Source organism: Mirounga leonina, unplaced genomic scaffold (genome assembly GCF_011800145.1).
Source record: "Mirounga leonina isolate KUSES-001 unplaced genomic scaffold, KU_Mleo_1.0 Mir_128, whole genome shotgun sequence".
Taxonomy (NCBI): domain Eukaryota; kingdom Metazoa; phylum Chordata; class Mammalia; order Carnivora; family Phocidae; genus Mirounga; species Mirounga leonina.
This window is the reverse complement of record NW_023270320.1, coordinates 30,760,853-30,775,512: the sequence shown is the minus strand read 5'-3', so window position 1 is coordinate 30,775,512 and position 14,660 is coordinate 30,760,853.

Below are 14,660 nucleotides of genomic sequence, written 5' to 3'. Positions count from 1 at the left end.
ATTATTCTATTACCATTTCTCATTTTGGCACACCGGGTTCTCAATTATATTCTTTCTAACTTCTCTATATTATGTCTTTATCCTTTAATCAGACCTTTAAAGACCATAAGATGTTTAAAATATCAGCTGTTAGTACTTGTGGCATTTTCTTTTCAGTAGTATTTAAGGTTGTTTAAAGTGACAGCCAAAAACAATCAAATACTCTGAGGTTGTGATTTCTAATGTTAGGACAACAGAAGTAAAACTAGATAAATACTAATTAAAGATGGATACCTAAGAAGCATTTTAGAATCAACATTAATTTCCCCTGAATATATTTTATTTAGTAGATTCAGACTGAATCTCTTATTTTGCCATTCACACATATTTTTGTCAATTTCTCTAGGCAAATATAGATGCCTCAAACTTCAGATGTAATCAAAATATTAGGTGAATTGGGGTTTTTGTCCTTAAAAAATAAGACATGGTTATAGTTATAGTGACTTCTCATTTTACTGTTTTGCAAGAAAATTGTATTTCCTCTTTCACAGGGAGCCCCAGATGTCAGTGCCTGACAGCAGACCTAGCTCAGTGGTGGCCTAAGTGTCTCTGTAAGTTACCCCTCCCAACTGACCTAGTTTATCACACCTTCAGAGAAGACAAGCTATTCTTAGGGCACCCAGGTGCACTGATTGAGCAGGTTTTGCAGAGGCATTTCTGTCACAAGTTAACCTGTGATTAATATGAAATATTGAGTTATTTCATCCAATTTAATTCATGAGATTTAATGGTTTATTAGGAGTTCTTTTTTTGTACACCCTTATCTGGGCCACGTTTCCTCATGAATACAGAATTTTGTAAAGTAAACTTAAGAGCGTTTTTTACTGTTCTATATTAAGCATTTTTAATGTGTTTAGTATCAAGAAAATATATCATGACTTGCCTGGAATAGTTAGAAGTAGGTTGGGACCAGCAGCATCCGTGATATTAAAATAAAAAGAATCTGATAGCTTCCTCTTTGACATAGTACAGGAGAGAATCTAGCAAAGCTATTTAGAAGACATGATGTTACTGTGAATTATGAAACCTCTTTTCAACAGGTTGCCCGTAGATACTGTGTGTATATGTATGTGTTTGAGCTGTATCTGACTTTGAATGGGGTACTCTATTAGGTGGCACATTATCGCATGGGCAATTTTGTATCTGAACAGCCCATAATTCACATTGTTAAAAGACCTATAACTATCTTTATTAAACAACATAGCTTCTCTTGTCTCCCTGTACTTTATATTGGAGAAATTCTAGAAAAAGCCAAGAGGAAAAAAGCATTTTTTCCCTGCACCATTCCTATCTTCTGAATCTGAAGTCCTCAAATAAAATGGCCAGTTCTTATTGCCACATTCTAGCCATCTTTCTCTTATGAAATATTTTTTTTTAAAAACCACAAGGAATTAAAAGGAGAATCAAATATAACATACAAGAGGACAATTAGAAAACACTCATTGGCTTCACCCTGCTTCTTTACAACATCTTCCCTTATTGTTTTTTTTTTTTTTAAAGATTTTATTTATTTATTTGAGAGAGAGAGAGCAAGAGAGAGAGCACCAGTAAGGAGATTGGGAGAGAGGGGTGGAGAGAGAGAGAGAGGGAGAAGCAGATTTCCCTCTTAGCAGGGAGCCCGATGTGGGACTAGATCCCAGGACCCCATGATCATGACCTGAGCTGAAGGCAGACGCTTAACCAAATGAGCCAACCAGGCACCCTGCCTTATTGGTTTTAAATTTGAGTTTTAATAATAAGTCTTTTGATAAGAGTGTTAATACACAGAACATAGAACATATTACTTTCATAAATTGGATAGTATGAGGGATTGAACACTGAGATTTTGGGGTGCCTACCCTATATAAGGCATTATATTTCCTGACTCATGTAAAAATATTTCATTAACTTCTCACAAAACCTTATCAAGCAGATAGGATTATGCTCATCTTACAAATTAGATTCTAAGAATTTACAAGACTTACTCAAGGTCTCTCATCTTGTAAGTGGCAAATGATAGATTAACATTAGCAGTGTCTGATCGCATCACGATTTTTTTAAGTCATACAATGTTTCTTTCCTTCTCCCTTGAACATACCAGTAAAAGAATAATCAGAAATAATATGATATCTTGCATTTGTACAATAACAATATCTAAAAAAATACTTTCACAAAAGTAGCTCACAGAAATAATGTCAGGTAGTTTTTTGTATCAGTTTTCCTGATGAAGAAATTAAGACCAGCAAGCAAATGACCTTTCTCTAAGACTCTCAGAAGTTAGGGTCTGCTGACATTTGCCCTTCAATTCTTTTCATTCCCAGTCCAGCTGCTTTTTCTGCTCATGCCACTCAAAAATTATATTTAAATCTGTCTTTACTTTTTTTCTTTTTTTCTTTCTTTTTTTAATTATATTCTGTTATGCTAATCACCGTACATTACGTCATTAGTTTTTGGTGTAGGGTTCCATGATTCATTATTTGCGTATAACACCCAGTGCTCCATTCAATACATGCCCTCTTTAATACCCATCACCAGGCGAACCCATCCCCCCACCCCTTCCCCTCCAGAACCTTCAGTTTGTTTCTCAGAATACATAGTCTCTCATGGTTCGTCTCCCCCTCCGATTTCCCCCCCTTTATTTTTCCCTTCCCAATAACTTTTTTTTTTTTTAACATATAATGTATTATTTGTTTCAGTGCTACAGGTCTGTGATTCAACAGTCTTACACAATTCACAGCACTCACCATAGCACATACCCTCCCCAATGTCTATCACCCAGCCACCCCATCCCTCCTAACCCCCACCACTCCAGCAAACCTCAGTTTGTTTCCTGAGATTAAGAATTCCTCATATCAGTGAGATCATGATACATGTCTTTCTCTGATTGACTTATTTCCCTCAGCATAATACCCTCCAGTTATATCCACGTCGTTGCAAATGGCAAGATTTCATTGTTTTGATGGCTGCATAATATTCCATTGTATATATATACCACATCTGCTTTATCCATTCATCTGCTGATGGACATCTTGGCTCTTTCCATAGTTTGGCTATTGTGGACATTACTGCTATAAACTTCAGGTGCATGTACCCCTTCGGATCACTACATTTGTATCTTTGGGATAAATACCCAGTAGTGCAATCCCTGGGTCATACAGTAGCTCTATTTTCAACTTTTTGAGGAACCTCCATACTGTTTTCCAGAGTGGCTGCACCAGCTTGCATTCCCACCAACAGTGTAGGAGGGTTCCCCTTTCTCCGCCAACATCTGTCGTTTCCTGACTTGTTAATTTTAGCCATTCTGACTGGTGTGAGGTGGTATCTCATTGAGGTTTTGATTTGGATTTCCCTGATGTCGAGCGATGTTGAGCACTTTTTCATGCATCTGTTGGCCATTGGGTATCTTCTTTGGAAAAATGTCTGTTCATGTCTTCTGCCCATTTCTTGATTGGATTCTTTGTTCTTTGGCTGTTCAGTTTGATGAGTTCTTTATAGATTTAGGATACTAGACCTTTATCTGATATGTCATTTGCAAAGATCTTCTCCCATTCTGTCGGTTGTCTTTTGGTTTTGTTGACTGTTTCCTTTCCTGTGCAAAGCTTTTTATCTTGATGAAGTCCCAATACTTCATTTTTGCCCTTGCTTCCCTTGCCTTTGGTGATGCTTCTAGGAAGAAGTTGCTTCGGCTGAGGTTGAAGAGGTTGCTGCCTGTGTTCTCCTCTAGGATTTTGATGGACTCCTGTATCATATTTAGTTCTTTCACCCATTTGGAGTCTATTTTTGTGTGTGGTGTAAGGAAATGGTCCAGTTTCATTCTTCTGCATGTGGCTGTCCAATTTTCCCAACATCATTTGTTGAAGAGACTGTCTTTTTTCCATTGGACATCCTTTCCTGCTTTGTTGAAGATTAGTTGACCATAGAGTTGAGGGTCCATTTCTGGGCTCTCTACTCTGTTCCATTGATCTATGTGTCTGTTTTTGTGCCAATTCCATACTGTCTTGATGATGACAGCTTTGTAATAGAGCCTGAAGTCCGGAATTGTGATGCCGCCGGCTTTGCTTTTCTTTTTCAACATTCCTCTGGCTATTTGGGGTCTTTTCTGGTTCCATACAAATTTTAGGATTATTCATTCCATTTCTTTGAAAAAAGTGGATGGTATTTTGATAGGGATTGCATTGAATGTGTAGATTGCTCTAGGTAGCATTGACATCTTCACATTTGTTCTTCCAATCCATGAGCATGACACGTTTTTCCATTTCTTTGTGTCTTCCTCAATTTCTTTCATGAGTTTTTTATAGTTTTTTGAGTACAGATTCTTTGCCTCTTTGGTTAGATTTGTTCCTAGGTATCTTATGGTTTTGGGTGCAATTGTAAATGGGATCGACTCCTTAATTTCTCTTTCTTCTGTCTTGTTGTTGGTGAAGAGCAATGCAACTGATTTCTGTGCATTGATTTTATATCCTGCCACTTTAGTGAATTCCTGTATGAGTCCTAGTAGTTTTGGGGTGGATTCTTTTGGGTTTTCTACATAAAGTATCGTATCATCTGCAAAGAGTAAGAGTTTGACTTCTTTGTCGATTCGGTTGCCTTTTATTTCTTTTTGTTGTCTGATTGCTGTGGCTAGGACTTCCAATACTATGTTGAATAGCAGTGGTGATAGTGGACATCCCTGCCATGTTCCTGACCTTAGGGGGAAAGCTCTCAATTTTTCCCCATTGAGAATGATATTCGCTGTAGGTTTTTCATAGATGGCTTTTATGATATTGAGGTATGTACCCTCGATCCCTATACTCTGAAGAGTTTTGATCAAGAAAGAATGCTGTACGGGGTGCCTGGGTGGCCCAGTTGGTTAAGCGACTGCCTTCGGCCAGGTCATGATCCCGGAGTCCTGGGATCGTGCCCCGCATCGGGCTCCCTGCTCCGCGGGAGGCCTGCTTCTCCCTCTCCCTCTGCCTGCTGTTCTCCTTGCTTGTGCTCTCTCTCTGTCAAATAAATAAATAAAATCTTAAAAAAAAAAAAAGAAAGAATGCTGTACTTTGTCAAATGCTTTTTCTGCATCTATTGAGAGTATCATATGGTTCTTGTTCTTTCTTTTATTAAGGTATTGTATCACCTTGATTGATTTGCGAATGTTGAACCAACCTTGCAGCCCAGGGATAAATCCCACTTGGTCGTGGTGAATAATCCTTTTAATGTACTGTTGGATCCTATTGGCTAGTATTTTGGTGAGAATTTTTCATCCATGTTCATCAGGGATATTGGTCTGTAATTCTCCTTTTTGATGGGGTCTTTGTCTGATTTGGGGATCAAGGTAATGCTGGCCTCATAAAACGAGTTTGGAAGTTTTCCTTCCATTTCTCTTTTTTGGAACAGTTTCAGAAGAATAGGTATTAATTCTTCTTTAAATGTTTGGTATAAATCTGTCTTTTCATTATGAAACATTCAGCCTTTCTTTGGCATCAGATATCATCATTTACGTGTTTAAGCTGTGCCAAAATTGAAATATGAATGTTTTAGGTAGGAAAGGATTGCAGTAGAGGGCATATTTATTTATATATCAATAAATTTAAAAATATGTACTATTTTATGGACACTGCATATTATAGTTGCATCTGGAATGTAATTTTCTTTTACTCACAGTTTTTACTTTTTTGAAGCATGCTTTGTCCACTGTTAGATGTTGTCAGACAATTCAAATTAGTTATGATGGCAATCACTTTTGAAAGAAAATTATAGTTTAAATCATATACTTTAAAAAATAGACCCTTTAAAAATCATTAGGTTTTATGGGCTGTTTTAATTATTTTAATCTCGCATTTCAGCATGGAAATCTTCACTGCCAAGTTAAACCTTCAGAAGAAAATGAAATATAATTAACTTTTTATATTATATGAAAATTCATGATATCATCAACACTTAAGATGTAAGTTCTTTCAAAAGTTTAACCCCTTGTAGTGTCTTAATTTGAAATTAAAAGCTGTTTTAAGTATTTGCCTAAGAGTGTACAGTTAGGATTAATTGGGGGTTCCCCATACGTTGCATGCTTATATATGGCACCCCCCAAAAAATAACATGAATTAATATATGAGATTCATAAAATAAAAACGCTTTTTATTATATCCCCCCTTAATCCAAGTTACCCATCTCATACAGAATAAATCCAGTTTTTTATGTATGTGGCAAGAACTTTTAAAATCTTTTCTTTTAGCAACTTTTAAATATACAATACAGTGTTGTTAACTATGGTCACCATGCTATATATTAAACCCTCAGAACTTACTCATCTTATAGATAGAATTTTGTACCCTTTGACCACCTTCACCCATTTCTCTCACTCACCACTCCCACCTCTGTCAACCACCATTCTACTCTGTTTCTGTGAGTTCAGCTTTTTTAGATTCCACGTGTAAGTGAGATCATACAGTATTTGTCTTTCTCTGTCTAATGTATTTCACTTAGCATAATGCTGTCAAGGTCCATCCATATCACAAATGACAGCATTTCCTTCCCTTCTTTCTTAATGACTAAATAACATTCCACTGTGTGTGTATATATGTGTATACATATATACATACATAAGTGTGTGTACACACACACATACACACAACATTTTCTGTATCCATTCATTCACTGATGGACATTTAGGTCGTTTCCATGTCTTGGCTACTGTAAATAATGCTACAATGAACATAGGAGTGCAGATAATCTCTTCAAGACAATTGTTTCATTTCTTTCAGATATATATCCAGTAGTTAAATTGATGGACAATATAGTAGTTCTATTTTTTTTATTTTTTTAAGAATCTTTACACTGTTTTTCATAGTAGCTGCACCAATTTATATCCCCACCATCAGTGCATAAGGGCTCCCTTTTCTCTACAGCATTTGTTATTACTTGTCTTTTTGATAATAGCCATCCTAACAGGTTTGAGGTGAGATCTTATTGTGGTTTTAATTTGCATTCCCCTACTGATGAGTGATGTTGAGCACCTTTAGATGTACCTGTTGGCCATTTGTATGTCTTCTTTGGAGAGATGTCTATTCAGGTCCTTTGTCCATTTTTAAATTGGATTTTTTTTTTTTCGCTATTGAGTTATATATTTTGGATATCAACTCCTTAACAGGTATGTGGTTTGCAAATATTTTCACCCATTCTGTAGCTTGTCTTTCAATTTTGTTTTAATGTTTAGGTGAATAAATAATAGCATACATATAATAAACATATTTCATCAACCAAAAATTAAGGATAAGCTAGAGTGTACCATAAAGACTCTGGGAGGTAAATACTTCCATTGCTATTACTGCTTAATGTCTTTGAATGCCTACTGTTCGACAGAAACTTCATGTGTACTTTATCTTTCTCTAATTTCTTATCACTACTTCAGAATCAGTATTATTATATCCATTTATGTAATAGCAAGAGAGATTTAATGTAGCAAATATATTGGATAAGATCATACAGCACAATGTGAGATCAGAGATTTATTTCTGGGCTTCTTTGGTTCAAAAGTTAATCATTTTCTGCTATATCATGATTCTAGGAAAAATCATGAAATCATCAAATTGAACATTACCCCACATTTTGGCATTTTTCTACTTTTTCAATGTGTTTTTCATGCTCTCTTTAAGCAGAATTAGATTTAAGAGAGAAATGTGCCTTACATAAGCTTAAAGAATCTAAAATGTTTTTCCTCCCAGCAGTATTTATTTATTTAAAAAAAAAACCAGAAGGGGTGCCTGGGTGGCTCAGTCGTTAAGCGTCTGCCTTCAGCTCAGGTCATGATCCCAGGGTCCTGGGATGGAGCCCCGCATCGGGCTCCCTGCTCGGCAGGAAGCCTGCTTCTCCCTCTCCCACTCCCCCTGCTGGTGTTCCCTCTCTCGCTATGTCTCTCTCTGCCAAATAAATAAATAAAATCTTAAAATAAAATTTAAAAAAATAAAAAAATAAGAAAATAATGAATGGTTAATATATTGTACAGTTTTCAAAGTATAATTGAAGGAGGTTATTTTGAGGGTTTGGTTTCTCAGCATTTAACCCTACCTATTTATCACGTCAATTCTTGAAAGAGCAGTTATTCTCTTTCCATCAAATGGTGTTTATGTGTACATTGCTCAGCACTGGCAGATTGGGGTTTGTATTATGAGCCACTTTTTGGTATTTGAGGACACCAGCCCCCAAGAATGTCTAGCCCATTTCATCTATGAAGACTGTGCCTTTTTCTCCAGCTAGAGCTCTATGACTTGAAATAGCAACTGGGCTAGATTCCCCACAGATATTTATTTATTATTTATTTATTTTCTTATTTATTTATTTATTTATTTATTTCATTTTTTTTAAAGATTTTATTTATTTATTCATGTGAGAGACAGAGAGAGAGAGAGAAGCAGAGGGAGAAGCAGGCGCCCTCCCCACAGATATTTAAAGGCAACATGGCAGTAGTCGGTCAGATTCTACAATTTTATCAAGAATTAAAAACATTGTGTAGGGGCACCTGAGTGGCTCAGTCAGTTAAGCCTCTGCCTTCAGCTCAGGTCATGATCTCAGGGTCCTGGGATCGAGCCCCACATCGGGCTCCCTGCTCAGCAGGGAGTCTGCTTCTCCCTCTCCCTCTGCCCTTCCCCTTCTGCTGCTCCTGTTCTCTCTCAAATAAATACATAAAATCTTAAAAAAAAAAAAGACATTGTGTAATTTTTTTACCTTGTTTTTAACATTTTTGGTTTGCTTTGTGTTTCCTGTTTTGAGTGGCTTTGGTATCCTTAAGCACTTCGGTAGAGTCTGTTTTGGGGGGAATTCTCTTCAAAGTTTTTATCTCTTTCTGTGCTAATGACCCTGGTTTCACTTACATATCCTGAACACTATGCTTAACTAAATCACCTTCATAGTTGGAAGAGCTAGAGAATGGGTTAATATGGCATCTCTGAAAGATGGCAAAATAGCAGTAACATTCCAGTATTTGACTTCTGTGCAATGTTTGATACTATACCCCTAATATTTCCTTAAACTTGCACTTCTTAACTTATATTTTGAAATTTGTAGTAGGCAGAATAATATCCTCCCAAAGACATCCTTATACCCAGAGCCTGTAAACATGCTAACTTTCATGGCAGAAGGTACTTTGCAGACGTGATTAAGTTAAAGACCTTGACATGAGGAGATGAATCTGAATTATCTGGGTGGGCCCAATCTAATCACATGGATTCTCAAAAGTGAGGAACCTTTCCCAGTTGTGGACAGAGGGAGATGAGACTACAGAAAATGGCAAAAGTGTCCAACCCTGTAGGATTGGAAGATGGAAAAAGGAGGCCACAAACCAGGGCACCTGGGTGGCTCAGTCGTTAAGCGTCTGCCTTCAGCTCGGGTCATGGTCCCGGGGTCCTGGGATCGAGCCCCACATCGGGCTCCCTGCTCGGCGGGAACCCTGCTTCTCCCTCTCCCACTCCCCCTGCTTGTGTTCCCTCTCTCACTGTGTCTCTCTGTCAAATAAATAAATAAAATCTTAAAAAAAAAAAAAAAGGAGGCCATAAACCAAGGGATGCAGGTGGACCCTAAAAGCTGGAAAAGACAAAGACATAAATTTTCCACCAGAGCTTTTGGAAAGGAATACAGCCCTGCTGATACCTTGACTTTAGCCAGTGAGAACCAAATTGGACCTCTCACCTACAGAATTGTAAAGTAATACATTTCTGCTGTTTAAGTCACCAAGTCTGTAATAATTTGTTACAGCAAAGTAGAAAACTAATACACTCATTCTTCTTTTTCTTCTTCTTTTTTTTAAATCAAGATAATACCTATTCCTGGTTCTCCTTCTGCTTCAAAAACATTTTTTTTTCCTCTCTCTATCACAGGATCTTCTGTCTTCACCCTTATTTATTGGGTGAGGATTTCTGCAATGATTATTTTCTTTTTGTGCCACTTTCTATATGGGGTATTCTATCCAGTGCCATACAAGTAATCTGCTATAACTGTTGCATGCCTATGCTTAATCATGAAATAGCACCTCAGCAGCATTTTGGATAGCCTGTGGGGGATTGTGTCTACAGGAAATTCCCACAGATACCATGAACTTAGTTTGTCCAAAATCAAATTCATTGATTTCTTGCAAGGACCACACTTTTATATACCCAAATCACTCATTTCTTCAATTCCCTAAGCTATTCAGTTGTATTATAATCTACCTAGTTTGGTAAGGCAGAAATTCTGCTACTATTCTTAATGTATCCCTCTCCCAGAAAAATCAGTGTCAATCAGTCATTCTAGCTTCCAAATACAATTCCACCTCACCATTTTCACTATTACTGACCAGTTCGGCCCCTCATTATTTTTTGCAAAATCATTGAAAAATAGTATATACTGATATTTTAGAGTGAAAAGAAGTATTCTTGTATTTCAATGTCTACATATGCTATATACAAGGATGTATGTCTATAGTGTGTGTGACAGGTGAGATGCTAATTATTGTGAACTTTATTCTCCAAGGGAAAAATATGGGGCCAGTGGTGGACTAGTTATTAACTTCAAGTTTCAAGATATTTCATTGATTATAATTGACAAGTTCACTTAATCGGACATGTGTTCACATTTGCAGAATCATCAATATTTTTATTACTATTTTTTTATTTCCATAATATTACTTATCGACTTGTAATCACTCATCCAAACATACAATGCGTAAGTATGGGAACTGGAACTGTAGCTCTAATTGCAGTGTTCCATGCTATATTTAAGCAAAGCTATGCAAAATGTCACATTGAGCTCTGAAAAATTAAAATGTTAATAATTTTTATGAATAATTGCCTAACTTGCACATTCTGGGGTTTAATTTGAATGCTGTACTGATTGTACAAGCCTTTGAATAATTCATGTGTAGACGTCTTCCATTACCCTGACAATCAGAGTTGTATGCTGGTTCCAAAAAGCTGCCTTGTGACATTACCTACTGTGATTGGGATGTAATCCTATATTAACTATTTTTCAGGAAGAAATAGAAATGAAGAGGAGTATCTGCAGAAATTAATTGACAAAATTAATTGACAAATTTCTGTTTCATTTGACCTTTGTGAAAACATACATAAAGATATCTTTGTCATTTCTTTTTTGACTAATCTTGTTCTATCTAATGACCTTATAAACATCTGAGTAGATGTAAATTTCTTTATCCAACAAAGAATCAAGATAAAAAACCTGACACCATAGTTGACTATATGAATATAATCATAATTTTCAGCCTCTAATAGAAGAAATATCTCATATTACTTGATCTTTTGCAAAGAACTGGACATACTGTAAGGCTTTGTTAGGAAAGATTCTAATAGTCAGGCCAAGAAAAACATATATTGCTCCATAGACACCCAGCAGTCTGTCCATTCTTAAAAAAATAACCTTGTACTTACCATTAGAGTAATTGGCCTTACAAGTAATCTTGCCATCACTTAGATGCAGGTGTATGTTAGTATATAGAAGGGGCACTCTTGCTTCATAAGGATTTCCATTCCATAGAATTGTGGTCCATCATAAAAATGTAATTCACAGGGCACCTGGGTGACTCAGTCACTTAAGTGACTGACTCTTGGATTTTGACTCAGATCATAATCTCATGGGTCTTGAGATCAAGCCCCACATTGGGCTTTGTGCTCATCAGGGAGTCTGCTTAAAGATTCTCTCCCTCTGCACCCCACCCCCTCAAATACATAAATAAATCTTTAAAAAAATGTGATTCATTTCCATGTTGTACTGAAATCTCTTACCAATACTACCATCCAGCTCAGTGGTTAAGAGTAGAGCCTGTTCAGTCAGACTGCCTGGGGTTGAATCACACTCTGCCCCTTACTTGCTCTGAGATCTTGAGCAAGTTCCTTAGCCTCTCTAAACTTTACTTTTATCATGTGAAATGGTTTGGGGAGGATGGCAATAATAGTACCTGTTGTTTCTGTTTAGTTGACAAAATTAATGAGGCAATCTATACTAAGAGCCAACATACTATGCAGCATACATTGAGAGATAAATGAAAGTGATCTATTGTTTTCTTTATCAATGTTTCTATGTATTACCTTTTGTTTTCTAGTTTTTATCATTTAGTCTGGGTCTAATCTATTTTATATGTGGAACATAGCCTGAATAATGGCAGCACTTTCTTCCTTAGTAGTTCCAGATCCTCATTGGCCATGATATTTACTTGGGCACATTCTAAAAATAGAAATTTTTAGGCTTCTTCTCCACCACTGGCCTCCTCAATTCTGATTTACTATGTCTTGGATGACAGATGAGGAATCTGTATTTTAAAAAAATCCTCCCAGGGTGCCTGGTTGTCTCAGTCAGCTAAGCCTCCAACTCTGGATTTCGACTCAGGTCATGATCTCAGGGTTGTGAATTGAGTCCCATGTTAGGCTCTGCACTGGGTCTGAAACCTGCTTAAGATTCTTTCCACCCAAAATTGCTAGAACTCCTACAGGAATTCAGCAAAGTGGCAGGATATAAGAACAATGCGCAGAAATTGGTTGCATTTCTATACACTAACAATGAGACAGAAGAAAGAGAAATTAAGGAGTTGATCTCATTTCCAATTGCACCAAAAACCATAAGATACCTAGGAATAAACCTAATCAAAGGGGCAAAGGATCTGTATTAAAAGAACTATAGAACACTCATGAAAGAAATTGAGGAAGATACAAAAAAAGGAAAAAGGAAAAACTTTCCATGCTCATAGATTGGAAGAACAAATATTGTTAAAATGTCTATACTAATGTCCCTATCAAAATACCATCAACATTTTTCATAGAGCTGGAACAAACAATCCTAAAATTTGTATAGGACCAGAAAAAAAAACAAAACAAAACACGAATAGCCAAAGGGATGTTGAAAAAGAAAACCAAAGCTGGTGGCATCACAATTCCGGATGAAAGACCTAAATGTGAGACAGGAATCCATCAAAATCCTAGAGGAGAACACAGGCAGCTACCTCTGTGACCTTGGCCGCAGCAACTTCTAGCTAAATACATCTCCAAAGGCAAGGGAAATAAAGGCAAAAATGAACTATTGGGATTTAATCAAGATAAAACCTTTTGCACAGCAAAGGAAATAGTTGACAAAACCAAAAGATAACCTACAGTATGGCAGAAGATATTTACAAATGTCTTACTAGATAGAGGACTAATAACCAAAATCTATGAAAAACCTATCAAACTCAACACCCAAAGAACAAATAATCCAGTCAAGAAATGGGAGAAGACATGAACAGACATTTCTCCAAAGAAAACATACAAATGGCCGGGCGCCTGGGTGGCTCAGGTGGTTAAGCAACTGCCTTTGGCTCAGGTCATGATCCTGGAGTCCCTGGATCGAGTCCCGCATCGGGCTCCCTGCTCAGCGGGGAGTCTCCTTCTCCCTCTGACCCTCTTCCCTATCATGCTCTCTCTCATTCTCTCTCTCAAATAAATAAATAAAATCTTAAAAAAAAAAAAAAAGAAAACATACAAATGGCCAAAGACACATGAAAAAATGCTCAACATCATTTGGCATCAGGGAAATACAAATCAAAACCACAATGAGGGGTGCCTGGGATGAGATAACCCCTCACACCAGTCAGAATGGCTAAAATTAACAAGTCAGGAAATGACAGATGTTGGCCAAGATACGGAGAAAGAGGAACCCTCTTACACTGTTGGTGGGACTGCAAACTGATAGCGACACTCTGGAGGTTCCTTATAAAGTTAAAAATAGAGCTACTCTATGACCCAGCAATTGCACTGCTAGGTATTTACCCCAAAGATAAAAATGTAGTGATCCAGAGGGGCACCTGCACCCCAATATTTATAGCAGCAATATCCACGATAGCCAAACTATGGAAAGAGCCCAGATGTCCATTGACAGATGAATGGATAAAGTAGATGAGGTATATATATACAAAGGAATACCACTCAGCCATCAAAAAAAATGAAATCTTGCCATTTGCAATGACATGGATGGAACTAGAGGGTATTATGCTAAGCGAAATAAGTCAATCAGAGCAAGACAATATGATCTCGCTCATATGTGGGATTTAAGAGACAAACATAGGATCGTGGGGGAAGGGAGGGAAGAATAAAACAAGATGAAGTCAGAAGGGGAGATAAACCATAAGTGACTCTTAATCAGAGGAAACAAACTGAGGGTTGCTGGGGGGTGGGGTGGGAGGATGGGGTAATGGGGTGATGGACATTAAGGACTGCACGTGATGTAATGAGCACTGTGTATTATATCAGTGATGAATCATTGAACTCTACATCTGAAACTAATAATACACTATATGTTAATTAGTTGAATTTAAATTAAAAAAAAAGATTATCTCTCTCCCTTTCCATCTGTCCCACACTCTCACCCTGCTGTCTCATGCACGTGCATTCTCCTTCTTTCTAAAAATAAATATAATAAAACATAATAAAATAAAACATATAAAAATGCTCCCCCCCAAAAAAAAATTACTCAGGCTATTTTCATAATCAAACTCGTCAGGAACCAAAGCTCTTTGTCATGATTATTCAACTGTGCTTCAGTGGAACCAAAACATCCTGAAAGTGTTTGTTTGTGCCTTTTTCTGGAAAAAAAAAAAAAAGATTTATCAAGTTTTGTCTTTCAAAATGTAAAGGCAGTATTTTAAATTCACTATC